This window comes from Polyodon spathula, chromosome 2, assembly GCF_017654505.1.
Source record: "Polyodon spathula isolate WHYD16114869_AA chromosome 2, ASM1765450v1, whole genome shotgun sequence".
NCBI classification, from domain to species: Eukaryota; Metazoa; Chordata; class Actinopteri; order Acipenseriformes; family Polyodontidae; genus Polyodon; species Polyodon spathula.
In genome coordinates, this window is record NC_054535.1 from 79,035,648 (window position 1) to 79,043,072 (window position 7,425).

The window sequence follows — 7,425 nt, forward strand, 5'->3', positions numbered from 1 at the left end:
AGGAACAAAAAGGTAAATGTCCTTGAGTGGCCCAGTCAGAGCCCCGCCCTAAATCCAATCGAAAATTTGTGGCATGCTGTCCATCAACAGAACTTGACAGAGCTTGAACAGTCTGAAAGAAGAATGGTCAGATATTGCCAAATCTAGGTGTGCAAAGTTGGTAGAGACCTATCCCAACAGACTCCCAGCTGTAATTGCTGCCAAAGGTGCTTCCACAAATTATTAACTCAGGGGGGTGGAGACTTACCCAATTATGATCTTTCAGTTTTGTAGTTTTCATAGTTATCAATAAAAAAAAAATTCCCCTTAACAGTGTGGAGTACGGTGTTTAGATAAGTGGGGGAAAAAAAACCTCATTTAAATGCATGAAGCATACCTCAATCAGTTTACATACCTCAATTGTAATTTATAATTTGTAGAAATGTGTCAAACAAAGGAAATTTATGAAAAATCTTTTTTAGCAAAAATTTTGCTTTTCTGGATAAGGAATAAAAGTTACAAGAAACAGATGTCTACAATTATTTTAGCAATTTTTTTGCAAAACTCAAAAAATGCTAATTCAAAATTATTCATACCATTTTATGCTATGATAGTATTGTCAACAAGGTGCTAGAGGCTTCAGTATGATGATGCAAAACCTCATTCTAGAAAAGTCTAGAAAATACTGGATTGTAGGTGAACATTCTTAGAGAGTATAAAAGGGTTAGGCATTGGACGATTCCTGTCATTACCAAGAAGTCAATACTGAAAAAAGAGAAGAGCTATCTGAAGACGGACACAAGAAGAGTTCCAAGCATTTGAATATCCCAATTTCAACTGTTGTTTCTATTATCAAGAAGTGCAAGATGGTACTGTCACAACGGTCCCTCAGTCTGGCAGAAAGAAGGTTCTTTCACCAAGAACAAGTAGAAGTATTGTGAGGAAGGTTAATAACAATCTGAGGATTGGCTGCCAAAGATATTCAAAGTGAACTGGCTGCAAGTGGGACTGGGGTTTCCATTTCAACCACAGGTTGAGTATTGTATCAAGGTCTCAATGGTCGCAGCCCATGGAAAAAGCCACTCTTAGGAAAACGCCGCAAGTTTGCAAAACTGCATTTGAATGGATATGAGTTCTGGTCTAAGGTTTTATGGAGTGATGAAACAAAAATCAAGCTATTTGGTCACGCTGATAGTTGTTACATTTGGAGAAACTCTGGCGAGGTATACAAAAACAAGAATACCATACTTACTGTCAAGCATGGAGGTGGTAATATCCTTCTACTGGTTTGTTTTTCCTCCAATGACACAGGAAATTTAGTTCCAATACATGGTAAAATTGATTCCATAGCATACCAAAAGATATTGGCCAATCACCTAAAACCCTCCGCTACAAAATTTGGTTTAAAGCGCAACTGGATGTTCCAACACGACAACGGTCCAAAGCACACATCAAAATCTACTTCAGAATGGTTAAAGAAGAATAAAATCAAGGTTCTGTGATGACCTAGTCAAAGTCCCAATCTAAATCCGATTGAGAATCTTTTGTACGTTTTAAAGAAGGCTGTGCACAAGAGAAATCCTCTGAATTTGAATGAAATTGTATAATTTTGCATTGAAGAATTGACAAATATCCTAATCGTTTAAGAAGTTATTATTGCTAAAGGTGCCTCAACTAGCTATTAATTTCATTTTCCTTGTCAGTGTATGAATACTTTTGAATTGGCATTTTTTGAGTTTTGCAAAAGAATTGCTGAAATAAATTATAGACATTTTTATGTTGGGTGTGCAAGGAGAATGGCTTGAAATAAGCAAGCCACATACACACGTTCATTATTTGCTTCCGGATAGTTTAAGATGGCTAACCTAAAGGCTTTTACACACACTTCCTAATTTAATTGAATTTGTTATCACCAACTAGGCTACCTGTTTCAAATGCAGCACTCATTTTGATGGGTGGTTGATGGGTTTTGAATATCTAGACGGGAGACCAAGGAACCAGGGAACTCCAGGTGCTGACAGTAGGCGAAACAGCTGTCGTACTTAGCTGCCCATGAGATCTGTAGGTTTGCGAACACTAAAAGACATCTATTTCTTGAAACTTTTTCCTCATCCACAAAAGCAAAACCTTGCTTAAAAAGATTTTTCCTATAATTATTTGTCTGAGAAATTTCTAGAAATTATAAATTTCCATTGGGGTACGTAAACTTTCGACTACAACGCTATATACATGTGTGTATGTGTGTAACATTCAGCATACTAGCGGTTGGCTCCCTCTTGAAACAAACTGGCTGTGCCAACCTAATAAGGTTTTCCTGGTGTGTGTAAATTCTAAAATAAAATAAAAATGATCCAACACATATTTAAAACAGAAAATATTTAAGAAAGAAACAATTTCACACTTATTTCTCTAGGTGTGTTGAAACATATTTATATTATGCTGAATAATATAAAGACATATCCACCTTCACTGTCCTCACTCTCTGCCACCCATTTGTGCTAATAAGGATGTTTCTAAGGGGGCCGTGACATGTATTGCTAGGAATTGCTAAACAACCCACTCACTGATTACTCTCACTGTTCCCAATCAGAATCACACACCCGAAGCTGCCTTGGAGGGAGATATGAAAGATTGTTGGTAAATTAGTCATGCTGTAAATCATCATTTTTTATGTTGGGTGTGCAAGGAGAATGGCTTGAAATAAGCAAGCCACATACACACGTTCATTATTTGCTTCCGGATAGTTTAAGATGGCTAACCTAAAGGCTTTTACACTCGGTCACACACTTCCTAATTTAATTGAATTTGTTATTACCAACTAGGCTACCTGTTTACTGTTTATTTCAAATGCAGCACTCATTTTGATGGGTGGTTGATGGGTTTTGATTATATAGACGGGAGACCAAGGAACCAGGGAACTCCAGGTGCTGACAGTAGGCGAAACAGCTGTCGTACTTAGCTGCCCATGAGATCTGTAGGTTTGCGAACACTAAAAGACAGGTTGGATCCATCTCAGGATACCTTTGAAAAAACTCCCTCAGAGGCTGTGTTCTAACAAGAAACACCTAGGCAACAGCTGACATACATTGATGTATCTAGTTCTGGGCCAATTAAGGGTGGTGTCCAAAGGTCCATTAACCCCTTGTGAAACCGCCTTCATACGAGGAAGCTGAAGCTCCACTCTAAATGTCAACAAACGTCAGATAACTTGCTTAATGTTAAATTTGGAGCATTTCAAATAGGTAGAACTTAATATTGAGTGCAAGATACTGTTAAACGGTTAACAGTAGGGATGTCAATATCGTTAAAAAAAAATCAATTTCCAGTATTTGATTTTGATCGGTTAACCATTTAACTGTAGGTACACCGTCACACTAAATACCCTTTCCACATATATTTAGTCTTTGTCATGTATTGACATTTGTTTACCAAACATAAAGAGCCAGTTTAGAGCACAAATCCTCTTAATGGCACCACGATTGTATCACATTAACAATGTGTGTACCGGTACACCTTTCTAAGTTTCAAGTATCTCGTTCATAGTTAATCTCGATCCACTGCAGGTGACACTGGTTTCACATAAAATAAAACACCATTTAAAAACAAACAAACAAACAAACAAACAAAAACAACAACAACACGTTACCCTCCCACAAACGTAGCGTAGCAACCGACAATTCATTTTTCAAGATTCTTATAATAATGCTATGAATCCATTTTAAAAGCAAGTACGTAAAATACATTTTTTTCCTTGGTTGAAATGACCACAGATAAACTGCAACTTTAACCAACTGCCCACAACTAATGAACTAATACATACTGGTTAAAATTAATAATAATTTAAACCACTGTACTCAAAAGATGAACGAAAATGTCATCTGTTATAAGAGAAGCGGTTCTCAAACTTCGATGTACTGTGTCTCCCTAGTTCAACAAAATGATTACGCAATATTTTTTTTTTGTTTGTTTTTACAGCCAACAGTAATAAAAAAAAAGTTTAAAAAAATAAATAAATAAAAAAAATGAATTAATTATAAACGCTTAGGCTGCCACGGTTTACGCGATCGTACCACAAAGACATCTTCTTGATCCAGCTTTTGATTTTGTCAGTGCGAGAAAAGACAACATGCATCTCGTTCTTGGAGTGATCTGTTAAGAATATTTAAACAATAAAAAAGTATCTGCCACGAAACCATGCAAAGCAATCCATTTAACATGCTTTATTTATTTATTTATTTATTTATTTATTTATTTATTTATTTTTACAGCTGATCGGGTAATTGTTGACGTCACTTCTTTTGCTGCAGTGCCACTCGATTCCCCTTCATTACTCCTGTTTCCAACATTTTACTTCAGAAACCAATCAATTGGTTGACATTTATAAAGCAACTTTTTGAACTCCCTTCACAACAAAAATCACCGAGACTACAGAAGTGCATCCGGCTAACATGGCAAGTTGGTTGCTAGGTAACCAGTTCATACACAGGCGAGGGACTCATTGGGAGTACAATTGATTAAAAAGAGGCAATAACAATAATAAATTAGCATACCTGCTTCTTAAACTAAAATGTTTTTATTTCGCAGGTATTCAACACATAACTTTGTTTTGACCGCTCCATCTTTACACTCCTCCCTTTTCTATTTTGACGCCAGCTGCTGTGCTCCACTTACGAACACCGGAAATCGACAGCTTGAGACTAGTTTGATAGATAACCGTTTAACATATTACATCCCTAGTTAAGAGTGCACACAACACTTAAAGATGAACATAGTAATTGCTAGTTGTATCAAATATTTTTTTAATTTTATTAAAACTAAATAAAAACAAAGTATCTTCTATGGCCATGCATTGTGTACAAACAATAAAAACGTGGATAGATTAAAGTGAAAACCTTTATTGGTGAAGGATACAATTACACATGCCCATTTAAATAAAGCAGACATTAATGGTCCAATCACAAATGTCTGGAAAAGTACATTTAACACACATGACTGCAGATTACATAAAGTCCAGAACAGTTTAGAAATTAGATGTACTGAATGCGAATGGTGTCCACACACTGAGATTAAACCACTGTGTAATCATAGACACTGACAATGAACTACCATGCTTGCGGGGGTTTATATTAAAAACCAATCAAATGAACTGGCTACTGAAAAAAAAAACAGTATACACTTCTGTCCGTATAGGTGTATTCTTATTAATGTTCTGCTCTAAAAAGGGTCTGGCAGTTTTCAAATACAGTGCAGCCCTCTGCTAAACAAACATTTGCATGGTTTATTTCTTTCATATGTATAATTTTAAACTTCAATCGTTCTAAAGAAGTTGCCCTAATGTGCAACATTCCACTGGATGTGTGTTAAACAGAAAAAAAGGCATGGCTTTGTTTTGTGAACTGCTGCGCTAAAGATTTCCACTAAAATGAATCACAACAAATCTACTGCCAAAAGTTTGGTATTATTCTGCTGGCTGGCTGGCTTTGTTACTTAACAGCTTTTAAGGCCCTTAAAGCAACATGCTCTATTTAAATCAAACTTTTTTGGTTATCAGGCAAATAAATGTTAAAATAATGTTTCTTTTTTTTTTTTTTTTTTTTTTTTTTAAATCAAACATTGCGCTATTATGAAAACTAACCAGTACTTTGTTGAATAAACTGGGGTCATATGTTTCTATTGCCTGGTTAATCCGATGTTTCTTTGAGTACAAGCAACAGTTTAGATAAACATGTCACATTTTTTTTTAGCAGACCTGCAACACAGGACACAGATAGATGGTCATTAACATTCACGATTGTTTTCTTGTTTGTTTGTGGAGTAACAAAGGGAGACCACTAAGAATACTCAACCCACTACACCTAAAATATCGAAGTTAATCACTTTCCAGGTATGTGTTTCTACAGGTGATAACATGACAAGACTGCAGACTGTGTAATTGCATGACCTGCTGTACACATGGAGACATGTGGGAAATAAAACACACTTTCAGGGGCAGTTATAGGTTACATTTATATTTAAGCACTTATAGCCACTGGTTTGAGAAACACAGACGTCACAGAAACCGAAGATAACTATTATGAATGACTACTTTGGTAAAAGTACATTGTGTACTAAATACATGTCTCGATCTGCAGTGGTCCAGTTCAGCCATAAGCTTAAAGGTACTAAGTTTACAAAACAACCAGGCTCCAGGCTAAGACAATCATGATTATATAGCGACCAATGTTTTCAAAGCGTTATATCACACACAGCCACAATTTCAATACCACAGTACACTTATCAAAGCTTAAAAATAAAATAAAACGAGGAAGACAAAATAAAAAAAAAAACACTTCCATTGCAGTTAATGCGGATTAACAAAATACAGATATATGTCGTCACTGCTGTGTATCTGTTAAAATTTAAGTTTGAAGTTTCTCTTTTAAACAATAACAAATACCATTCACATCTTACCGGACTTAGTTTCAAGCATTCTGTTTTAAGCAGTTTGTTTGTCTCACGTCAAAAATAAATAAATACATACATACATACACAAATAAATAAATAAATAAATAAATAAATAAATAAACAAACAAACAAACAAACAAACAAACAAACAAACAAACACACACACAACATACTAAACTCAAACTTACCTTATTTTCGAGTGTTATATCATCCACAATCAAACTAAAAACGGCTGCACTGTCTGCTACCGTGGCAGCGCAGAGCGATGAGACACAGCATCACTTCTAAAAAAGGGGGCGAGCAGTGTTGTGAAATCAGCAACAGGTTTCTTTCAGAAGATCGAAACTCACCCCCGTAACCGTATCCCACAAACAGTCAAAAATTGTCCTTGTAAGAATTAAATATATACCGAAGCCACCTTTATCCGAAAGGTTACGAATTGTGCTGCTATTTTATTCTTATTAGATACAACTGTCTATGTGCTTCGAGGTTGTTAGATTGTAACCATTGTTACATGAAGCGTTGTTCTTCTCTGGCTTGGGCCCGGCTGGGAGTGTAACTAGACACCGCACTACAGCAGTTGATTGGCTCAACGCGGTAAGCAGGAACACAGCGTAAGAGGCGTTTCTATAGAAACCCTCGTCTGTAAGAAAAATAGGAGTAAAAGTTTTGTGGGATGAGCTTCTTATCTTGATGATACTCAAGTAACGCCTTTGGCGTGGCTTGTAAATTAAATGAATTATGGTGGAAAACGAAAGAACAACTGAGTAGGCTAATGTTCAAAACAGTCAAATCGTTCTTTACGTTTGCCTACATAATTCCCAAGTATGTATTTAAGTGACAGGGTATTGTTAATACCTGTACCAGTATCGTACCACTATGTGCTTAATTGCATTGCATTTAAATTATAAGCCTAACAATGTTCAACATAAAAATTTTTACTTGACCATGTTGACAATACGATCCATGTACCAGTGCGTGTTTCCTTAAAAAAACATATAG

The 7,425-nt window shown here is 35.9% G+C and overlaps 1 protein-coding gene across 1 annotated transcript in view; it reads right to left on the bottom strand.

Moving 5' to 3' along the window:
* Positions 1 to 6,977, bottom strand: part of LOC121326998 (tyrosine-protein phosphatase non-receptor type 13-like) — a 34,744-nt gene extending 27,767 nt beyond the window's left edge. Inside the window, exon 1 of the mRNA XM_041270722.1 lies at positions 6,612 to 6,977. The gene's annotated coding sequence lies outside the window, so the exon portion shown is untranslated. The remainder of the gene's footprint in view (positions 1 to 6,611) is intronic.
* Positions 6,978 to 7,425: the final 448 nt, after the last annotated feature.